The sequence below is a fragment of the Nasonia vitripennis genome (genome assembly GCF_009193385.2).
Source record: "Nasonia vitripennis strain AsymCx chromosome 1 unlocalized genomic scaffold, Nvit_psr_1.1 chr1_random0005, whole genome shotgun sequence".
In the NCBI taxonomy this organism is placed as follows: domain Eukaryota; kingdom Metazoa; phylum Arthropoda; class Insecta; order Hymenoptera; family Pteromalidae; genus Nasonia; species Nasonia vitripennis.
This window is the reverse complement of record NW_022279591.1, coordinates 2,749,042-2,772,777: the sequence shown is the minus strand read 5'-3', so window position 1 is coordinate 2,772,777 and position 23,736 is coordinate 2,749,042. Positions and strand designations below refer to the sequence as shown.

At 34.2% G+C, this 23,736-nt stretch overlaps 1 protein-coding gene across 37 annotated transcripts in view; it reads left to right on the top strand.

The window, feature by feature from the left end:
- The window catches only part of LOC100118566 (coiled-coil domain-containing protein AGAP005037), a 1,551,999-nt gene that overhangs the window by 578,854 nt on the left and 949,409 nt on the right, over positions 1-23,736 (top strand). The window lies entirely within an intron of this gene.

The window sequence follows — 23,736 nt, the reverse complement described above, 5'->3', positions numbered from 1 at the left end:
AATACTACAATTTTAAGTCATTTCGAAAAGTCATTTTTTTATGGGACGTTATAAATGAAAAAAAATTGGATTTAGTTAGCATTATATAGTATCTTGATCACTTTCTTTGGGGTGTTTATAAAATCAGGTAGTTTCAAAGATATTAAGCTCCAGTATTATTTTTCTTATTCTCTATACTCTGTATAACTGAAAACTGCATCGATAGGATCTTAGCTTTTATTTTATGGTTTTTAATTTACTTAGGCGCTTATTTCTGATTCTTTTACCAATTCATGAAAAATAAGATTTTTAGCTACGCTTGTGCGTTTTTCATGGTGATTTTTTGATTACTAGCGATTTTAGACGCATCCTGCAACTATCCTACCATTTACAACTCGGAAACTAAATGTTGAATTAAAAGAAATTATGATTACTCTGTTGAAAAAAATTACGTCATTTAATGACGTTATTAAATGACGTTAGAAAATTACGTCATTAAATGACGTGATTAGACGTGTCACAAATTGGAACAAAATATTCAGAAAATGACGTCATAAAATAACGTTATTTTTTGTTCCAATAAAGTCATTTAATAACATCACTTAATGACATTTTTAACAGGGTATTAAAGGTTATTAGAACAATGGACAACTTTAGTTTCAAGTCATTTAATGGAGCAGATCCAGAGAAATTTCAGCGTCGTTAATAGAAGAATGTTTAGATAGGAAAACTGTTACATTTCCTTACAACAAAAAATAAAAAAAAACGAGTTAAAATATCTAATGCTTAGTAGAGAAGAAATGATATCATAAGAATGTAATTAATTCATTCATTAATAATGAAACATATAATGGCAGAGATATATCAACTAATAGAATTGACACACTATTTACGAATATACAGGGTATAGGAATATCGAAAGGAGGATGCTGTCTCTTTGAGCTTAGTTTAACAATAATAGCTATCGAAAAAAGAGAGAGAGAGAGAGAGAGAGCCCTTACTAGGAAAAAAGTTACATGATAGTTATGTTAAAATTAATCAAAAATTGATAAAAAAATCAGTAATATGCTTATAAAACTTTTTCTATGAAATTTAAACCAAATCCCTTCATTCATACCATAACTAATGTACTTTTAAATAATATCCTAGAGTTTGAGCTCATTTGGGCCATTCGTTCCTTTGGAATCTTACGGTAAGTGAATTATGGACTCCCTACTATACGTAGGTATTATAAAGGTATATAGAAGGTCTAAAACCATCAAAATAAAGGTAATTATGTCTAAGAATAGTAATAAAAATTTGGTTCATTTATATAAGTATTTATAAATTTTTAATGAAAAATTTTGATTTTAATTTCACAGGTGGTGTGCCCCCTTAAGGGGGTGTCAAAGTTAATTTTTATTGATTCAGTCGATAGTACGAGTACTTTGTGAAAAATTACTTAGAACTTAATAAATATAATGAATCCAGCAAAACTAAGACATCGTTAACCCCTCCCTCGTCGCCAAGAAAACCTTGAAAAATATAAAAAAATCGCAATTTTGGAGGGTTTTCCGGCAACATTTTATTATAATAACTCAACAGAGGGCAAATAACACTTGGTTTTTCATGATTTTGCTTCATTTAATTGTTATAAGTAAATTAATTGTTTTTTGTCTGCTATTTAGTAGCGTAAAATTGAAATTTTTTATTGACTTCGAGACCTTGTGTCAAAGTCTATTTACCGACCAAGTCGATAGTACAAGTACTTGGTGGAAAAGTACTTGAAACTTAATAATTTTAATAAATTCCGCAAAATCTAGACATCGTGGCCCTTTCACTCGGAACCATTTATCACTATGCAAAATCTTGAATAAAAATATAAACGCATTTATAAATGACATTCAAACGAAAATTAGTAGCTGCAGCATGCACATACTAAACATTTCGTTATCAGAGGAAGAGCAATGATGTCCTGATTTTGCGTAATTCTAAAAAAAATGTAATTTAGTTATCACTTAATAAGCAGAGCCAAACAACTGCTTGCTTGCTCTGGGGAAGCGAGATCATCTATCTGGCGACCGGCTGTCGCTTAGACCGGGACACTTTGCTCGTTGTATAGTCTCTGGTGTAAACAATCTCTGGTGCAACGGCTGCTAGCAAACGTGTTCATTTATATTTATTATATCAGCAGATTAGATGAGAAGCTGCTGTTATATATATATATATATATATATTACAGCTGCATCTCATCTAGAGTCTGCTGCTGGACGTCCAGGATTTACTGCTGCTACACACCTTGGGTCAACTGCTGCTGACACGTGTGCTGTTTCTACTCTAGCTACTTATCCAGAGTTAAGGAGGTTTCAAACTCATTTCTGCAATTTTATCGATCTTGCGACGCTAATGTAGGTGCTGCTCATAATCACCTCTTACGCCATCTGGCGTCAATCACCAGAGATGCGCATATAACCATTATCCACTAGTCGTATAACTTTAACATTATTATGAATTATTAACAAATAATGCGTGTTTCGACTACACGCATATTTTGCTATAAATAATTATGCGCATTTTGCTTACACGTAAGTGTTTGGATTACGCACTTTCTCTAGTATAAATAATTTTGTGTATTTGGCATCACACGCGTGATTTAGTTTCACGTCTATCTTATTATAAATAACTATGCACCTTTTGGCAATTCAGGCAGCAGTAGCAATAGACGCTGAATATAAAATGCAGTGGACATCAGATATACAGAAGGCCCTAAACAAGAATCATTAGTTGAACTGTATGCCTGGCAGCAGCAGTAGATCTTAAACGTACAACTACAGATGACCCTGGATGCACAGCTGTAGACCCTCAATGGGTAGCAATAGTAAAAGTTGTATATATAAATTGTTAAAAATAATTACTGACGTCATTAAATGACGTTAAATGACGTCATTAGATGACGTTATTTGAAGCTTAAGATTGGAACCTTTAATGACATAATTTTATGACGTCATTATTTTCAACAGGTTGTACTTCTAAATACTTATACTCTTAAATACTTCAAAATTGATAAAATGGTTGCCTATATAGGTACCATTCGGATAGTAGTACGGCAAATGGGGGCTAATTCCAAGAAATTAATAATTTTTAATAATTTTACTAAACAAAAGATAATTAAAAAATAATATTTCTTTGGCGTTAGCCACTATTTTTCGTACGACTATCCGAATGGTACCTATATAGGCAACCATTTTATCAATTTTGAAGTATTTAAGAGTAAAAGTATTTAGAAGTACAACCTGTTGAAAATAATGACGTTATTAAAGGCTCCAATCTCTAGCTTCAAATGATGTCATTTAACATAATTTAACGTCATTTAACGTCATTTAACGTAATTTAATGACGTCATAAACTGACGTCATTATTTTCAACAGGGTATAGCGCAGCAGCAGCAAACATCAGATGAGCACCTGCAGTAGACCCTGGATGACCCTAGATGACGTGTAGCAGCAACAAAACAACAGTATCAGCACGAACACCAGCACTAGGCTTTGACGAGCAATTGTAATAGAAGCTACACTTGTGATAGCAGGAGCAATACATGAAACTGTTACAGTAAAACGAGTATGAGCAGCTTAATCACTTACAATAAAAACACTGTATATATAATTCTAGAGTTGCCAGGTGATCTATGGGTGGATGAAGCAGCCAGAATCACCAACCAGCACCACAAATCAGAATGAATGGGGCACCAAGATTGTCTCCGGGTAGTTGAAGCATCTAGAAATGCTAATCATTATTACCATACACCATAAATTCAGGGTTGTCCCTGGATAGCAGACATAGCTATAAATGGTAATCAGCACTACTAGACAGTATAACATGAGCTCCAGGACCTTTTCTGGTTGGTGAAAACAGCCAGAAACAACAACAAGCACTACTAGACAGCATGTATCCAGCTCTAGGCTCGCCTTCAAGTAGTAGAAGTAGTCAGCAACGCCAATCTACTAGAACCTGGAAGAAAAACAGTGATTTAAGTCTAAAAACAGATCGCGCAACGCATAGTCATTGATTTTATTCCACTAAATACAAAAAAATATTGAATAGCTGCAAACTGTTGTGGATTCCAAGGGATACTGAATTCTCATGTGCACTATATTTAAGAAGAATGTATTAGCATGAGCAGCAATAGTCGCTCTTCATCCAGACTGCAATAGGCGCTACCAGAAATAGAGTATGAGCATAGAAGTAGCAGCATCAGGAATACTCAGAAAAAAGAAAGCATAACCTCCAAGCGATAACTGCACTTTCTTGCTACTGTTGCATATTTTCATTTTTGGCAGCACTTCTGACAAACTGACACAAACACACATACACACAAACACACACACACACACATCGTATCGTCGCTGACATTTTCGTGCAACACTTTTTTAGACTTGTTCGCGGTGAACAGAGACTGCTTGAAAATACACCCGTCACAGAGAGGCGTCGAAGCAGCATTTTTCATTAATAAACTAACACTACCATCACGTCATCGTTGCCGGTTTGCACTTTCTTTTAACATCGCTGAAAAGTCAAACTAAAAAAGAAATTTTGCCATTAACGAAAGCCGGGAGGTCGCTTTAAACGTCCTAAACACACACGGCAGGCGGCTACTTGAAAATGTCGCTAACCGGTCACCAGATCGATGCGCACAATGTATGAGTAGTCGTCGAGCTCACCTCACCAGAGCCACGGCCGGAGCCAACGAACAGCTGTTTGGCTCCGCTTGGGTAATAGTAAAGCTACTTTTCTTTTGTTCAAATGACGCAAAGTCAGTACATTATTGCCCTTCCTTTGATAATCGTCTACCTCTGTGTAAACTTTCAACTGATTATATGCACTCATAAAAGAATGGCATTCGAACAAAGTTTCCAGTATATGCACGCTGTAGCTACTAATTTTCGTTTGAATAATATTTATTATTACGTTTATATTTTTATTCGAAACATTGCACAGTGGTAGATAAGTCCAAGGTGGAGGGTAACGATGTCTTGATTTTGCGTAATTCATTGTATTTATTTAGTTTTAAGTAATTTTCCACCATACGATCACAATATTGACTCAGTCGGTAAGAATCGGGCTTTGGACCACCTTGATGCTATTGTACAACCACTGTACTGCAGCTGCACCTTCAGTATCGACACAATTGTTAAAAACCTAATATTAAAATTTGATAGAATAAAACTAAATGCAACTGTTTTTTTATTAAACTCTTTACCATTCAATTTAAATATTGAATTCTAAATGTTGGTGTTATCCTAACCGAATATATACCCGCGGCGGTAACGTATTCTTGCGGAACCTTTTTGAACCAAATGGCAACCTTGCACGATTTTTGACAATTTGTAACGGCTCGTGACGGCTTTTGACGGATTTGTCGATTTTGGATTTGCAGAGGTGAAATGGACCGGTACCGTCAAAAACCATGCGACGTTGCCATTAGATTCGTTACGCAAGAATACCTTACCGCCAAGTGTACATCTGTCGACCAATCACATTTAGCGCTAACTTTATTTATAGGCTTCACAACATCCGGTCATCACTTTTTAAAGAGAGGATTAATTTTATGGCATATAATAAATTGTTACAAACCAAATCTCAAAATTTAATAAGTGTAAAACTAAATAGGATTGTATTTTATTAAACTCCCCTGGTAGAAAAAGTCCGATTTAAAGTGGGTAAAAACCTAAGAACTAGGTAGTAAAATGTATAAAACTGTTCACATTTTACATGGCTGATAATTGCCAGTAACTACCCATTTTTAATGAGATAGAAATATTCTTTTTATAGGTATTGATAATTTAACAAATTTGAGTGGGATACAATAAATAACTGTCAGTATTTAGGCGTTAAGTAAATAATGCTATTAATTTCAGCAAATAACACAGTCTGTGCACATCGTATAACAACGTTCGCATGGCTCAAATGGGTACCCTACTGAAAAAAAGCAGATGACAATCAACTGATTATTAGTTGATAATCAGCTGATAATCTGCTGATAATCAGCTGATAATCTGCTGATAATCATGCCAAAACGGCAGCCGATTATCAGGTGATATCAGCTAAATATTTTTATTAAAGCTGATAGTTACAAAAACACTGGCTGTGAGCTACAGAATTTTTATTTTACAACATTTAAACAATTTTTTGTTTAAATCAAATTATTAAAAAATGAACTTTTTTGTAGCTTACAGCCAGTGTCTTGGTGTTATCATCTGAATGGTAAAACAGTATTGGCCCTCATTATGTGAATTTTATAAATTTTATCAATTAAAATCAACTTCGAAAAAATATACTAAAGGTTGAAAAATTTTTGATGATTATCACCTAATAATCAGCTGATTATCATTAACATTTAATTTCATACAAACGCATTTTTGTAACTATCAGCTTTAATAAAAATATTCAGCTGATATCACCTTATAATCAGCTGATGTTTTGATATGATTATCGGCAGATTATCAACTAATAATCAGTTGATTGTCATCTGCTTTTTTTCAGTAGGGTAAGGCGCGTGTCATACGAATTTTGCCCCTGGAAGGCGTGAGTGCGAGTTTCTGATCAGACTCAATTTTTCGTATAGAAATCGTTATTCAATACCTATTTTTAATGGAAACTCCCACTAAACGTGTTAATACCGAGCTTTTCATATCTAACCTTAAATTACAATATCCCACGTGTAACTGGATTCCAGTTTTTTCCTAACTATTATGAGAAGTTACTATTAAGCATACTCAATCTAAGAAAAAGGCGTTACATTTTGTAACAAAAACTGGCAAGTAAAACTGCAATATTCTTAGATTGAGACCCTAAGAACTTGCTAGTTACTAGGATTCCGTTTATACCAGGGTCTTTACCATTTACATTCAAATATTAAATTTTAAATGTTGGCGTTTAAAATTCAATATTTGTGAAAAACTCAAGGTGTTTTTTGAGATCTACCAAGTCTTCTAATATTCATATGACATACACCGACGAACGTACAAAGTCTGATTTCGAAAAAGATGAATAAAAACTAAATATCCATGTATAGGGCTATGAATGAGGAATTTTTTAAGTTATAAGGTTACACTGCATTTATTAGATTCTTATTCACAAAATACAGTTAACTCAAAATTTATGAACGTATAATATGCAAAACTTATAACATATAATTAAAAGTTTTTATGGTTTTACATTTAATTTCATTGTTCATTGTTAGTGAAAACAACCCTAATTATTTAATAAGTTTACAAACGAAAATGGTAAAATTGCTACCAGGAGTTATAGATCAAGGAACACGGTAGCGCCGCGATGGCAAATGTTATACAATGTGCCGTCGGGAGCACTACAATCCAATATACTTATATAACAATTTAAAAAAATAAACATTTAACAGAAGAAAATGACGAATTAATTTGTAACGAAAATTAAAGTTCTAAATTATTAGAAAGGAATAATTTTAAAAAACTTAATTTTAAAATTACTTAAAAAACCCTTTATCCAATAATTCAACTAAAATGATCTCTTTCAAAATATTTCAATTTAACGTTTTTGTTTTATAAATTTGCTTCCTTCCCTAGGAAGCCTTGTAATACTTATTTCAGAGTTTGTGTAAAAACATGTAGGAAGTGCGTTTTGATGCATTTTAGGTTGAAAAATAGTATTTTTGGAAAATGTCCGTACGGATGTATGTGTGTTTGGTCTGTTTGTATACGCCTGTATCTTAGCTTTGACTCAGTTAATTTGAACCCAGTAATTTTCATTTTTTTTTTTTGGTTTTCACTAGTACACAGTGGAAAAATAATTCGTTTTTACATTTTTTGGGCGCGTTTTTTCTATGGCGGTTTTTTTAATAGAGTTACCAGAAAATTTGATAAAGTAAATTGCTTGATATGTACCTGAAAGAGAATAAGATCATCTATCTTTTTATTGCGGAAAATTTATGTTATCGAATTCAAATTTTCATAGCGTCAATTGTAAGTTACTTCCAAAGTATCTAAGGGTATGACACATCTCCCCTATAGTCCTTAGAAAATTAAATATTTTTCTCGTAGTTAAACTACAGAATTTTTAGAATATTTTAGAAGTAAGTATTTTTTATTGAAGTGAAAGCGGCTGCCGAAAATTCTGGCTCACTATAGTGAAAGTATTAAAACTTGTATCCTTCGTTAACGTTGGAATATGTAGGACATTTAATCGTGACAAGCGTAAATTCTCCTTACATTTTGAGCATCAGCAGGTAAATTGTCTTTTTATTGTTTGTCTTTTATAACATTTGAAGTGTATTGTAACGTTTAAAGTCAATAAAGGTTGAAAAGTTAATTTATTATCTTCTAACTTCATTCTGCCTTTAAATGTATAATTCTGTTTAAATTGTACCTCTAATTCAGTCTAATTAGGACTTCACGATATCTTGATAGCCTATTTAGCTGTAACAGATCTCACAAAATTTATGACTTTGAGTCTAAAATTCACCAACAAAATTTTTCAATAGCAATAGCAAATTTTCAAATATTAACTATTTAAACGGATATTTTAAAAATCACTCTATGAAGACTAATTATTGACTAGCTTTGAACTGAACAGAAAATTAAAATGTTAAAAGAAAGGATAGTGTATATCAAAATATATTAAAAGTTTAACATTATTAGATAGTTTCAGTATGTTGCAATTTTATTAGTTTTGTTTTTACAATATTTGCTTTTTTTTAAAAAAATAGCAAACATCTTATGAAAAGAATTTGAGTTGTGCTTGACTTCGTTGAAAATTTAAGATGTGCTACTCTTCGTTTAAAAATCTAAATAGCTCTACTATTCATACGGACAAGCGATGTAAAATGGAAATAAGCAAACTTATACTAGACAAACACTCATTTAAAGTATGAATATAGAATAATATGTTATTTTATTGTTATTCCTGCCCATCGATTGTAGGCTAATTTTTAACTATCTTATTAGAATTTCAATGACGAATGTTTTCTTGGCAAGACTAATACTAATAGCTAGAAAAGACAATGCTTTATTTTCAAATACAGGTAAAACCAAGATGATGCGACTGACTACCAAAGTGCTTCCTACCTAAGGAAGCCTCGTAATAGTAATTTTTGTAGTTTGTGTAAAAATATTTAGAAAGTGTGTCTTGATGTACTTTTAGTCGAAAAATAGTATTTTCGGAAAATGTCGATACGGATGTATGTGTGTCATATGTGTGTGTGTGTGTGTGTTCGTACGTATCATCTGTAACTCAACTTGTATTTAGTTGACTTCAATCCACCAAGTTTTATTTTCTTTGTTTTTACTATATCATGATGGAAACCAGTACGTTTTTACATTTTGTAGACGTGTTTTTTTTTAATAGCGATTTTTTAATTTTAAGCTTTTAGTTTTTTCTAAGAAAGTTATTAAAAAAGTTAATAAAAGTAAATTCCTTAATATGTGCTTGAAAAAGAATAAAATTACCTATCTTTTTACGGCGGACAATTTATATTATCGTTCGTTGTTCTTTTATTATACACCATAAAGTGATATTTTTGGAAACCATTTTAACTCGAAAACTAAATCTTGAATCTTTCTAAAAAAACATAATTAATAAAGATTATTAGAAATATACGTCACTTTAATTTTGATGCATTTTATGGAGTAGATTCTGACAAAAACATAAAAAACTTAAAAAGCGTTTTTCAATGCGCACGTTATCTGCAGTACAAAGGCAATAATCAAGTTCAAATTTAAGATTTAATTAGTATTATATAATATCTTGACCTCTTTTTTTGGGCTGTTTATGAAACTAGTTAGTTTCAAAGATATTAAGATTCAAAGATTCTTAGATCTTAGTTTAACAATTATAGCTATGCGAGAAAAAGAGAGAGAGAGAAAATTATAATTGATTATAAACAATTTTATCTATCAAATGAAAAAGGACAAAAACTTTGTGGAATTATACATAAAGTCAAAACAATTTTGAAATTAAAATAACACATAATGTTAAAGGAAGCTATGTGTCAAAGAATCGGCACCGGTATTTTACGATCTGAAGACCCTTAGTTAATCACTAAAACACCTGAGGAGAAAAATCAGTTTAAATTCAAAAAGTAGTAGACACAATTGGAAATTTACTTATTTTTCTTCACTGCAGTCAAAAAAATACAGAATAGCTGAAGTCTGTTGTGGATTCCAGGTGAAGAAGGTATCGAGGCACAAGCAGCCATGATCACTATTAATTAATCTAAATTGTATCCACGAAGAGAGTATTAGCGCAGCATAAGAAGCAGCAGGTGTACTCAGAACAACAAGGCATAAACTACAAGCGATAGTTAAAGTTTTTTGCTGCTGTTGCATATTTTCCTCTTTAGCAGCATTCTTTGACGAATTTGCACTCACACAGTATATCGTCACTGACATTTCAATGCAAAACTTTTTTATATTTTTTATAAGGGTAAGGGCAACAATTACGAATTGAATTATAACGAAAGGTAAAATTATAAGTCCCAGAATATTGTAAAGGAATAATTTTGAAAACCTAAATTTGGAAATTCCTAAAAATATCACTTTTGCAATATTTTAACTACAAATATCACCTTTCGCAATATTTCAATTCGACATTTTTGTTTAATAAATTTTTTTATTTCAAAATCTTAGTTTATAAATTTTGAATTTCTAATCTTTACCCTTACTAATTTTTATTTTCAAAATTTCTACCCTAACCGCGCTAACCTCACGGTGCAGTACAGGACTGCTTAAGTCGGATAGTTGTGACATAGCGGACTTTGGGCAGGCAGATGCCATAAAATAGTATACGATACTTGTAGCCTAAGTTAGCATTTTATTACACGGCGCTGCGGTATCACCCTTGCTATGCTCGGGCGCCAACTATGCGTCGTGTAATAAAGGGCCACTTAGGTCACACCTATCGTAATGTACTATTGTACTGCATTAAGTATGAACCAAAAACCGCAAGCGAGATCGCACTGAGCGGAGGTTGCTTGAAAACATACACAGGCATCGTAGGAGCACTTTTCATTTGTGAGCTAACACTTCTGCATCACGTCATTGTTGCCGCTCTGCACTTACGTGTACTATTGTCAAAAAGTTGAACCAAGCAAGGCGTTTTGCGATCAATAAAGGCTGAGACGCTGCTCCAAATGTTAAAATACACACGGCAAGTGGTTGCGTGGACGAGTCGTCAGCCGACCGCCCGATCGATGCGCATAATATATGCATAGTTGTTGAGCTCGCTTTGCCAGAGCCAACGAATAGCTGTTTAGCTACGCTTAGATGATAATAAATCTTCTTCTTCTTCTTTGTTCAAATTACTCAAAAGCAGTACATTGTTGTCCTTCCTTTTGTTCTTTTATATCTCTAAGCAAAGTTTCTAGTCGATCGGTCAACACATATAAAAATGGCATTCAAAATAAATTTGCAGTATGTGTACGCTGCAGCTAATAATTTTCGTTCAAATGTTATTTACTAATACGTTTATATTTGTATTTGAGACTTTACATAATGGTAGATGATTCTAAAAAGAAGGACAGACACCAGATACTATACAGCGAGCGAAGAGGTCTGGTTTAAGCGACAACCAGTCGACAGATAGATAAGCTCGCTTCCCCAGAGCCAGCGAGCAGTTGTTTGGCTCCGCTTATTAAGTGATAATAAAACTACATTTTTTAAATTAAATAAAACGAAAAATCAGGACATCATTGCCCTTCCTCTGATAATTATCGACCTCTGTGTAAAGTTTCAAGTGATTATATGCACGCATATAAGAATGGTATTTAAACGAAATGTTTAGTATGTGCATGCTGCAGCTACTAATTTTTGTCTGAATGCCATTTGTAAATGCGTTTTTTATTTTTATTCAAGACTTTACATAGTAATAAATGGTTCCGAGAGGAAGGGCCACGATGTCTAGGTTTTGCGGGATTTATTATATTGATTGAGTTTTATGTACTTTTCCACCGAGTACTTGTACTATCGACTCGGTCAGTAAATAGACTTTGATAGGGGGTATTACAATCAATTAAAAATTCAAATTTTGCGTCACAAAATAGCAGACCAAATAGTATATTGTGCAACTAGGGGGGGGGGGGATTGGCTCTTTTAGCGCGGGTGGTGTTTTGAGCACGAGCACGCGCCGTGGGCGCCCTCGACTCACACTTGTGCTCAAAACATCACTTGAGTCTGAAAAAGCTAATCCCCCCTTGTACAACGTACTTTTTTTGATAAGTGCGTACCCTATACAATTTTTACTATACAATTATGAAAAATATATTTTTTGCTAATCTAAATAAATCGATCGCAAAAAAATGAAAAACTTGCTATTACCGAGGATTAAACCTCAATACGGCAAGAATTACGAATTGTTGTCTTTCAATCAAGTGGCGTGGTAGCGCCACGAAGGAGAGTTTGAGAAGCACATAGTTACATAGTAAGTATCTTGAAAGCTGTTCCTAATTGATCATTATATAACTTTAACTTTATATTAAATAAGTCCTTTGATGAACAAAAGAATTTTTTGCTCTATCTTCATCATGATTACATATAATAAACTTAACTTTGTTTGATTGATCTTAGTTATTTTTCATCTGTAATTTAGTTGCTACAAATCACAATTAATTTTGACAAATAGAAGTATTGTTGTAATCAATCGTTATTAAACTCGCCTAAGCTTTTACATTTTTAAAAGTTAATTTTATAACGAAAGGTAAAATTTTAAGTCCCAGAATATTAGAAAGGTATTAATTTAAAAACGTAAATTTAGAAATTTCTAAAAATATTGCTTTTGCAATATTTTAACTGCAAATATAACCTTTCGCAATATTTAAATTTAACATTTTTATTTTATAAAATTTTTCATTTCAAAATCTGAGTTTACAAATTTTGAATTTCTAATCTTTACCATTTCAAATTTTTATTTTTAAAATTATTACCCTAACCCACTTAGTTCTCGATCAGCGTTATTGTTAATTTAAAAATTTCAAAAAGTTGATCGCTCGTACCTTCTTAAATAATAAACATTATTTAAAATAACCGCCTGCTTTTTTACAGTTACTTTTTTTTAATAAAAAACAATGAGCAATTAGAAAAAATCCATTTTTAAACTTTAACAAGTGTTTTGAATTTTTTGAAAATTTAAAAAAATTTTTACATTATAAACATTTTTTCGTATGCGGAATAGGTGCGGTGGAATTAAAAAATTCTTGCATATATAAAAACTGCTTTCATTTTAGCCGAAAACGGCGTAATTGTATTTCGCGCCTCCTCCTCAAGATCAAATCGTAGTCTCCCTACTCCACGCCAGTGTTGCCACAATTTTATAGTAAAAAAGAAAAAAACTCCGTGCACGCAGGCAGCGCCTCCTCATTCTCTTTCTTTGTGCCGGAGAAGCCACATCACGCACGCAAAAATGGGGAAGAAGAAATCACATCACCGAGATTATTCTTCGGATGAACGAGACCCTGCATCCAGCGACGAGGAAAGGCGTAAGAGAACCAGGAAACACAAGAAGAAGTTACGTCGTTGAAGGAGACACGATTCAACATCAAGCGACTATTCCTCCAGAGACAGTAAGCCATTTTAATTGTTAGCTAGGACTACGAGTCAAGCTAACAGAGATTTTATCTCTGGTCACAGGCGTCTTGTACGCAGAGAGACAACCTTCTAAGGTTGTTCTGACTCTAAATTGCGGAAGATGCTAATCTCTAATATAGGCAACTGTGACAGTCGACATTAAACAGGTTCTAACCTGCCTCGACAAACACCCTCGAAAGAATTTTTGTTTTCTAAAAAATACAAAAGGAGACATAAGTAGCGCGTTGCTCAGTATTCTCTTTGTTACCACAGGAAAAAGATCGAGGCGTTGTTCGAGATCGAGAAGCCTGGGGCGTCGTTATTCTCAATCACGTTCTCAATCGAGAAGCGTGCGTTCGTCGAACGCTACACCGCCTTCGCCGCCGACGCCACCAGCGCCACCAGCGCCACCAGCGCTACCAGAGAACAGCGGCACGGATAAGAACGCGGATGTACCGACTGAGAAGGAACTGAGAAGTGAGATTCTCGATGTTATTGGAAGCGGATTGAAGAAGAGAAGGCATTGGCCCCGCCTGTTCACAAGGATTTCGCCGTTCGATGGGCTGAGATAATGAAGTTAGGGCTATCATCTGAGGAAAGAATTGAGCTCTGTAAAAAATATGCTCCTCCTAAGAATTGCGAATTCTTCAACCCGCCAAAATTAAATGCCGAAGTTCATCGAGCAATAAATGACAATGTTCGAACTAGAGACAAGCGGATTACTGATAAACAGGGAAAGCTCGTGGCTAGTTTGTCTAGTATTGCGAAAGTTATTTCATTCCTCCTGGAACGCGAAAGAACTGAGGACATTCAGGCTATTGAAGCTTTGAGTGATGCAAGTCGTTTAATCACAGATTTCGTACACGACGAGATTTCAATTCGTAGAAGTCTAATTCTCTCAAATGTCAGTTCTTCATTGAGAGAAACTTTAAATTCAACTTCGGTAGACGATTGTTTATTTGGTAATAAACTAGTGGACGAATTGAAATCTGCTAAACTAGTCGAACAGTCAGCGGAAGACTTAAGAATAAATAAGTCATCTCACAATCACCAGAAGGCATCAAAAAACGCGAAGGGCTCGTATCGACCACAGAACAAAGGCCACAGATCTACGTCGAACAGGCAGAAACAGACGACATCGTCATAATCTCGGAACTATCAACCAAGGTCACACCAATCGAAACAGTCACACCAATCGAACCAGTCGAACTACCCACAAAGGTCGTCAGCCAAGAAGCCGTACTACCAGTCAAGACGCCGTTAAAAACCACTGTAAGTTGTGTTGCCGGTCGGTTGCGCTTATTTTATAATGACTGGAAGTCGATTAGCTCAAAGCCAAGGATTTTATCCTGGATTCAAGGATATAAAATTCCATTTATATCTATTCCTTACCAAGCCGTAGCGTTGAAGGAGAAAACATTGTCAAAAAAGGAACACATACAGGCTTCTTTGTCAATCACAAAATTGATAGAAAAAGGTGTGATCGAGGAATGCAAATCATAAAAAGGCAATTCATATCGAATTTCTTTCTCATCCCAAAGCCTGATAAAACTTTTAGATTCATTTTAAACTTAAAACAATTAAACGCATTTGTTCTTACAGAGCACTTTAAACTCGAAGATCATAAAGTTGCAATTAGAATGATAGAAAAAGATTGTTTTATGTCAACGTTAGACTTAAAGGACGCTTATTATCTAATATCCATTCACAAGTCTCACAGAAAGTACTTACGTTTTAGCTACCTTGGTAAACTATTCGAATTTACCTGCTTACCTTTCGGCCTCGCTTCAGCATCGTTCGTATTTACAAAGCTATTGAAACCGGTTGTCTATCAATTACGTAAATCGGGATTGCGATCAGTTTTATACCTCGATGATTTTTTACTGATAGGACGTAGCTCTCATGGCTGCATGAATAATGTTAAGAGTACGCAAGTATTATTACAAAAATTGGGATTCATTATTAATGAGGATAATTGCACCAATCCATCTCAAAGATGTAGATTTCTAGGTTTTGTATTCGATTCACAAGTTATGACGTTAGAGCTTCCGATAGAGAAAAGAGTCGCAATTAAAAAATTAGTACAAAATTTTCAGTACAAAAACCAAGTTTAAAATTCGAGAATTTGCAAAATTTATCGGTTCTCTTACGGCAGCTTGTCCGGCGATCAAGTACGGCTGGCTATATACAAAAGAGTTTGAGAGAAATAAATTCTTAGCTCTTCAAAAATACAACGAGAATTATAATGCGGTAATGAACTTATCTCCGAATAACGCGCTTTTTAACTGGTGGAAGTCACATTTAATGTCAAGCAAAAATTCAATTGAGATAAAGGACTATTCTATAGAAATTTTTCTGATGCATCGCGCTCTGGCTGGGGCATAGTACGTAATTCGGAAAAAATACATGGTTTCTGGACTGAATCAGAGAAAGAATTTCATATTAACTATTTAGAGTTGAAAGCTGCCTTCTTCGGATTGCAATGCTTTGCAAAAGATGAAAAGAATATTCATATATTGCTCAGAATAGACAATACGACGGCTATAGCGTATATAAACCGTATGGGTAGTATCCAATTTGAAGATCTAAATTCACTAACTCAACAAATCTGGCAATGGTGCGAAGATCGAGAAATTTGGATTTTCGCATCTTATATTAAGTCAAGAGATAATTTTGAGGCCGATTCCGAGTCACGAAAACTAGAACCAGAAACAGAATACGAATTGTCGAATTCGGCTTTCGACGAAATAGTCCAGGTCTTCGGAGCTCCGGATATTGATCTATTTGCGAGTCGATCCAATCATAAGTGTCCTAGGTATGTATCGTGGAAAAAAGACCCTGGATCTGAGGCAATCGATGCTTTCACTATGAACTGGAAACACCTTTATTTTTACTCTTTCCCGCCTTTTAGTATAATTTTAAAAGTTCTAAGAAAGATATGTCGGGATAAAGCTGAAGGAATAATGGTGATACCGGACTGGCCTGCCCAACCCTGGTATCCATTATTCCGATCTATGCTAGTATCTAAACCTTTGGAATTTGAACCTAATCAAGAACTCTTATTCTCATGCAATAGGGAACAACATCCACTGTGGAGAAACCTTTCCCTGGTGGCCGGCAAATTATCCGGGAAAGTTTAATCAGGCAAAAGGTACCATTGTCATCGTTGGATATCGCAATAGCATCAATAGGCAATTCGACCATACAAAATTACGAAATCGCTTTAAAGAAATGGTGGAAATTTTGTTCAAAAAAGACGATTGATTTGTTTGGTCCAGATACACAAGATATTTTACTTTTTTTAACAGAAGAGTTTAAGAAAAGATTATCCTATAGCACTATTAATTGTACAAGATCAGCCTTGTTATTAATTGTAGATTGCGATATCGCAACAGATAACAGAGTTAAACGATTATTCAAGGGTATATCAAAGCTACGCCCAGCTAGAGCCAAATACGAATATACCTGGGACCCAAAGATTGTAATAGATTATTTCTCACACAGACCCTCTAATGAGGATTTAAGTTTAAAAGAATTATCTAAAAAATTGATAACGCTTCTTGCAATTACAACAGGGCATCGTATGCAAATATTCTCGTTGATAGATCTCGCCAATATTAAAATTTAGAGTGAAAAAATAGAAATTATGATACCTGCGCGAATAAAGACGTCAAAGCGAAATGGATCGCAACCCGTTTTAATCTTACCTTATTACACAGATAAAAAAGTGTGTGTAGCTTCAACTTTATTGGAATATTTAGAATCAACAAAGGAAATTCGAAATTCGATTAAGAATCTATTTATTACAATTAAGAAACCGTTCAGAAAAACGTCGACCCAAACTCTTAGCCACTGGGTTAAAGACGTACTAAAAGAAAGTGGCATAGACACGTCATGCTTTTACATCAGCTGCTAAGAGATTTGGAGTCGTGTTGGAGGAATCCTAGTTGGATGGTCGGTGAGGAGAACTCGTAAAAAATTAGGCACTGATATTCTTGTTGTAACACTCTATTTATTTGTTAGATGTATAACTCGGGCGACGGAGCTATTGCTGCGAGAACGGTCGGCAGTTGGTAAGTTCGTTCAATTTTACAATTCTACCGCATAGATTCTGAGTTTTATATATCCAAAATTAGCAATAATTTCTAGCTTAGCGAATCATGAAGTCGACAAATCAAAGATGGGTTCTTATAGCTATTGGCAAATACTTTTTGTTCCCGTTTATTGCATATTTGGCAGATAGATGCTTAATGAAAGATAAATCAAGAAAGATATCCCGATCACTGGAATTCGTCGGCCGAGCGGCGTGGGGATGACTGAAAGCAGCTGCGCTTCCGTGCGGCCCGTGCAATTTCAAAATACGTACGTGCGGTAAAATATCACTTATTTCGGGAACGGTAGCACTTTTCGAGATGATTTTTATGTGATTAATATTTACTTTTGTTAGTGATTATTCATCAAATTATATCACAAAATAAACGTTTTAATGATAAAAATTATAAATAGTACATTTTTAATTTTTCATAGTCTTTGTTATTCAAAACTAACTGTTCTTTGTAAAAATGTTATAAATATTTGTTCATTCAATTGTACATAATTTAAGATTATTAGAATATGCGCTTCTTTAATAAAATGGCATTTTGACAATAAACAATTACAGGACGCTAACAGTTCCTTCATGGTATTCATAGCTCAAGCTCCACCTACTTTAAATTTTTTTAAATTGATAATTTAATGGTTTGAGAACATCGAAATTTCCGCAATTTCTTCTTATAGTACATATGTTTATAAACACTGAAAAACATTTTTGCAAGGGTTGCATGAAAATTATGGATTCCAAAGCTTTTTGTCGAAAAATATAGGGTTTCGTGTTTTGGCATAAAATGACTTGTCGTCATTTATGGTTCGAGAAATCGAAATTTCCGCAATTCCTATGTAATGCTCAACTATTTTCGAGTATTTCTAGCAAAAAATTGTTGCAATCCATTGAAGATTTCACTGTCCCCAGTGTTGTGTCTGAAAATATACGCATATTCTAAAAAGCGTGATTTACGTGTCCTGGTTCTATGTGATAGGTCATATTTAGCAGTCACGTAAAAAAAAAGTATTTTTGAGTATTGCTACCGAAAAATTGTTGCATTTTCTTAAGAATTCTCTTGTAACAAAAGTTTGTCCATAAATATGCCAAAATTTCCTACTATGCGCTAGGACGCACCTCACTTATGCGCCGGGGAGAAGGTTGACCGGTTGGTCTTGGTTCCCCTCACCCCACCGACCTGAGTGTGGGGCGTCGCACTCCCGACACCAGAGTCGAGACGACCACGATAACTCGTTGGACGAGCCCCCACACCAGGCCCTAAAAGGCGGGCACTCGACAAGGCGGAGTAACCCCTGGTGGAGAAATACTACATAAAATATGCTTAAAAATTTTGAACCATATTCATAAATTTAGTGTGCGCCAGGATAAAATTAAAGTTGAAAAAACAAATTAGTGAGAAAACACTATTTTTATAAAAAAAGTGTCTTTATTTTGGCAAAAATATTCATTATCATTATAATTAATATTATATATGACATTTAGAACACATCTAAATAGTAATCTTTGGTATTTAACCTCCAAAACATCAATTAATAACTTATTGTTTACTTCCTGGATCCCGATTTTACGAAAGTTAGTAAATTAATGCAAAACAATAATACATTACAACACTTCGATTTTCAGGTTTAAATAATTTTAAATAGTGTAACACTACTTTTTCTTGTTCGGTAAATAGTTTAACTACGTTTCAAAGCAATAAAAATTTCTTTCGATTTTTTGGTCAAACTTGACAAGCGAGTCACATTTAATAAAATATACATATGTAAGCAAAAAGATTACATAAAATGTTTGGAAATTAAAATTATGTACTTTTTTGTAAACCTTTATCATATTCCTAACTAATTCTTATAAATCCTCTTAGATGCCTTTAAAAAATACAAATATGTAATACTATCAACAATTCTAAAATCTTTCACAATATTTATAAAAATTCATAAATACTAAATTATCTGTAAGAATAGTTTTGTACAGTGTATTGCAAATCGTATTTCTTGTTTTATCAAGTTTTTACTGTAGCGGGGTGGTCGAGTAATAAGAAATAGCCACGCGCCTGAGGAATACTCGTCTTTATTATGCAGGTTAAGGTACAAGCTCTGGTCTACGTCCGTGTCCTAGGCCGGACCCTTTCGTTCTGACTCCCACGTTCTCTTAGTATATTCAGCTCCTCGCAGAGGGCGCCACTTCGCTACATACCTCCGCCCTTAGTTAACACTTAAGTTTTAGTACCTCTTATTTATTATAAATTTAAACGTTTAGGTGGTTTTATAGTACGTTTAGGCCGCTCGTTTACATTTAAGGTAATCGGTGGTTTCTGGGATTTATTTCCAGCGTTACCGACAGTTTCGATATTAGTTTTTTCATTGGTAGATTTGACTATACTGTTTTCACCATTTGTCTCATTCACTCTAACATTATCTCGGTCTATTACATTATTTTCTATTTTACTAGGTATCACACTTTCCTCCCTCCTAAATTCGGAACTACTCATCTCGTGTCTCTTCTCGATTACTTGTTTATCCTCGATATTATTTGGTATAATTATATCATTGTTCATTCCACTATCTTTATGCTTTCCATTTAATGGAAAGGAGACACTCGATGTTACAATATCATTTGTTACACTTTCTGTTGAATTATTAGGCCGATCATTCATATTGATAATATCATTTTCAACAAAATTTGACGCCCTACGCATTTGATCTAGATGTCTTTTCCAATATAATTCCTCATTAAGAGTTTTACATATATAGTTTCTTTCGCCTAAAAAATCAATGATTTTTGCTTTTGTCCAAACTTTTTTGGTAGGACATCTATAATCAAGAACCCATACAATATCATCAATGTCAAAATACTCACTACGGTTACCCTTATAATTTCTCATCTGTCTTTCTTTATTTTGTTGAATTGTATTATTTTCTCTTAAGAGATCAAAACAATTTCGTAACTGTCTACCAAACATCAATTTCGCAGGACTTTCTCCAGTATATGCGTGAGGTGAATTGCGATAAGCGAAGAGATATCGAGAGATTATCGTTTCTTCATTAAGCTTTGAATTTTTTGGATCAAGAAGTGTTTTTTTAAAACCGTTTTTAAAAGATCTTACCGCGTTTTCGGCAGCGCCGTTCGAAGAAGGGTGGTATGGAGCAATCAAAGGATGCTTTATACCATTCGATCTGCAAAAACTTTCAAATTCCTCCGAAACAAGTTGAGGACCATTATCGGTTATGATTTTTCTGGGTAATCCAAATCTCGAACAGAAATCTCTTAGCTTATTTACAGTGTTTGTTGAATTAGTTGAACTCATGACGTATACTTCGGGCCATTTTGAGTAAGCGTCCGTCAAAATAAAGTACATTTTTCCTTGTATTGGTCCCAAAAAATCAGCGTGTACTCGCTCAAGAACTTCTTTACATTGATCGTACTTAATTAATTCGGCTTTTTTTGGGTTGCTCATTAGAGTATTACATACATCACAATTTTTTGAATATTGTTCTATATCGGAGTCCAGCTTTGGCCACCAGAAGTATTGTCTAGTAATCGATTTCATTTTATTAGCACCCATGTGTGTACAGTGTAATTCGTCTAAAATCCTATCTCTTAATTTCTTTGGAATTAATACCCTGTAACCCCACATCAATACATTGTTTTCTATACTTATTTCATTTGCTCTATACATAAAGGGTTTTAACTCATCCGCAACTTGGTCGGGCCATCCATTCTTAGAATACACGTAAACCTTACTCAGAACTACATCTGTTCTAATTTCTTTTACAATTTGTTTGTAATCAACCGGCAATTTTTCTTCTATCAAAAAATTAATATATTCATCGTTGGGTTCATTGACCTTATCGTCAACTTGAAGGGGTAATCTAGATAGCCCATCGGCTCCCCCATTATTTTTACCCTTGACATATTTCATTTTATAATTAAACCCGCTTAAAAAGAGAGCCCAACGCTGCAGACGTCCTGCAGCCATTTGTGGAAGCCCATTTTTCTCACCAAAAATTGCCAGTAAGGGTTTATGATCCGATTCCAGAATAAATGGCCTGCCAATTAAATATTGATAAAATTTCTTAACGCTCCAATATATGGCCAACGCCTCTTTTTGTATTACGGAATAATTTTTCTCAGATTTCGTTAAAGTTCGCGAGGCAAAACAAATGGGTTTCTCTTCCCCGTTTGGCAAGACGTGTGATAGTACTGTTCTAACCGTTCATGATAAATATTCCAATCTGAATTAATCTTAAATTCTTCCAACCTTCCGATATTACCGGCAAAATTTACAACAGGCACTTGCATGATCGTAGGCGGTGGTGTGTTCGAGGGTATATTGGATTGTCCATCAGTTATACCGCCGTTATACGTTGAAACAGGAACAAATCCCGTAGATGTTTTACTGTACTCTTGGCCGTCTATTAGATACGTACCATACGACATTGGGACTATTTGATGTTGTGCTGGCGACTGAATTCGAGAACTCTGCGAAGTAGTTGTTGTTGTACCTGTCGCAGTTGGCCACGAGTATTGACCTGTCGTATTTCCCAAATTCACAAGCGTAGTAGCCGCACATATTTCCGGGAACTGATCTTCTCCTTTGTTCGTCTCGTCGTCGTTCATGCCAAACTTCGGCATCTTGTCGACGATTTTATTGAGACGGCAGGCCTACCTGGTAGGTAAGAGAGCAGCAACGGATAACTTGCCGATATCTCTCGAAAGGTTATCCGGGGATTATCCCTCTCTCCAAATAGAATATCAGTTTGCAATTTTCTGTACATTATGCACAAATATATACATATACATATATATATATATATATATATATATATATATATATATAATTCTTTTTTCTAATTAAAGTCTTTTAAACCTTATTTCATCCACCTCCCACCACTTCGTCTTACTCTTGCATGGACAGGACTGTTGATCCCTGCCTTGACTGAGCTGGTAATACACAGATGTGGACGTGAGATAGTGGTTCCTCCCGAAGCATCTCTTAATTGCGCAGACCATTGATCATCACCCGTAGTGTCGGATAATCCTTGGTAATTCATTACATTTGTCAGGTGTGCTTACATCTCATTTTACAACTACTTGGGCATAGAACTTATACGCGGTTCGCGGCTAACATAAACCGGACCGTTTCATAATTAGTATTATGAAAATAAAAAATTGTTTAAAATTTTACAATTAAAAATTTTTTGATTTTTTAACATTTTGTAAGTTATTTTTTGAAATTATAATTTGAATTTTTATTGTTATTATATTAGATTTTCATAAGTTCCATACAATTTAATGTATGATTATATTTGAACAATACTTATCCTCTATTATATTAAAGGACTTAATTTACCCGTGTGCCGTAAAGCCTCTAATATCTTTTTTTGCAAGAATTCAAACAATGATTAAAAAGCGCCGCTTTCGTGCAAGATTTTAAACAATGATCGAAAAGCGCTCTAATGCGCTCCATCCGGCAAGAGTAGTATCGGATGAAGTCAAAGACTACTAGGACACTTAGTAAATATTATTTGCAGGCCACTCTCCCATCGTAACGAGGGCTTGTTAGATTTGTTTTACACTGGTAAATGTTTGTTACTTATTCCAGAGCTTCGCCAATTGGTTATACGTAGTGATTATATATAGTTAAAGGTGTGGAGGTTATTTGTGTGTGTAATATTGTATATATGGGGTCATTCCTATAAATTTCGTCGAATAGGTGTCAGGAGATGGGGAGACGCCTAATCGGCCCACCGATTTTTCGTATAGAAGTCCATTAAAAAAAACATCTATTTCTAAAATTTCAGCCCCCTAGATGTCTCCTAGCTCCCGTAATAAATTATTAAATTTTTAAAAGTAGTGTTAATATGGCTATTTTTAAAAATTTGGATAGGGTTACCTAGTCAATTTTTGTATGCCAAAAATTAGGGATCTTTTTTTTATAACGTCAGCTTCCCGAAAATAATAGTCCGAGAATCTCAGACTTAATGGGACCTTTTCTGTAGGGCAAAACGTAAACACTAATTTTTTGGACTTTTAACTTATCTTTGATCTTATGCCATTTTTTTTTGTTTTGCAATCAATGTAAGTCCTTAA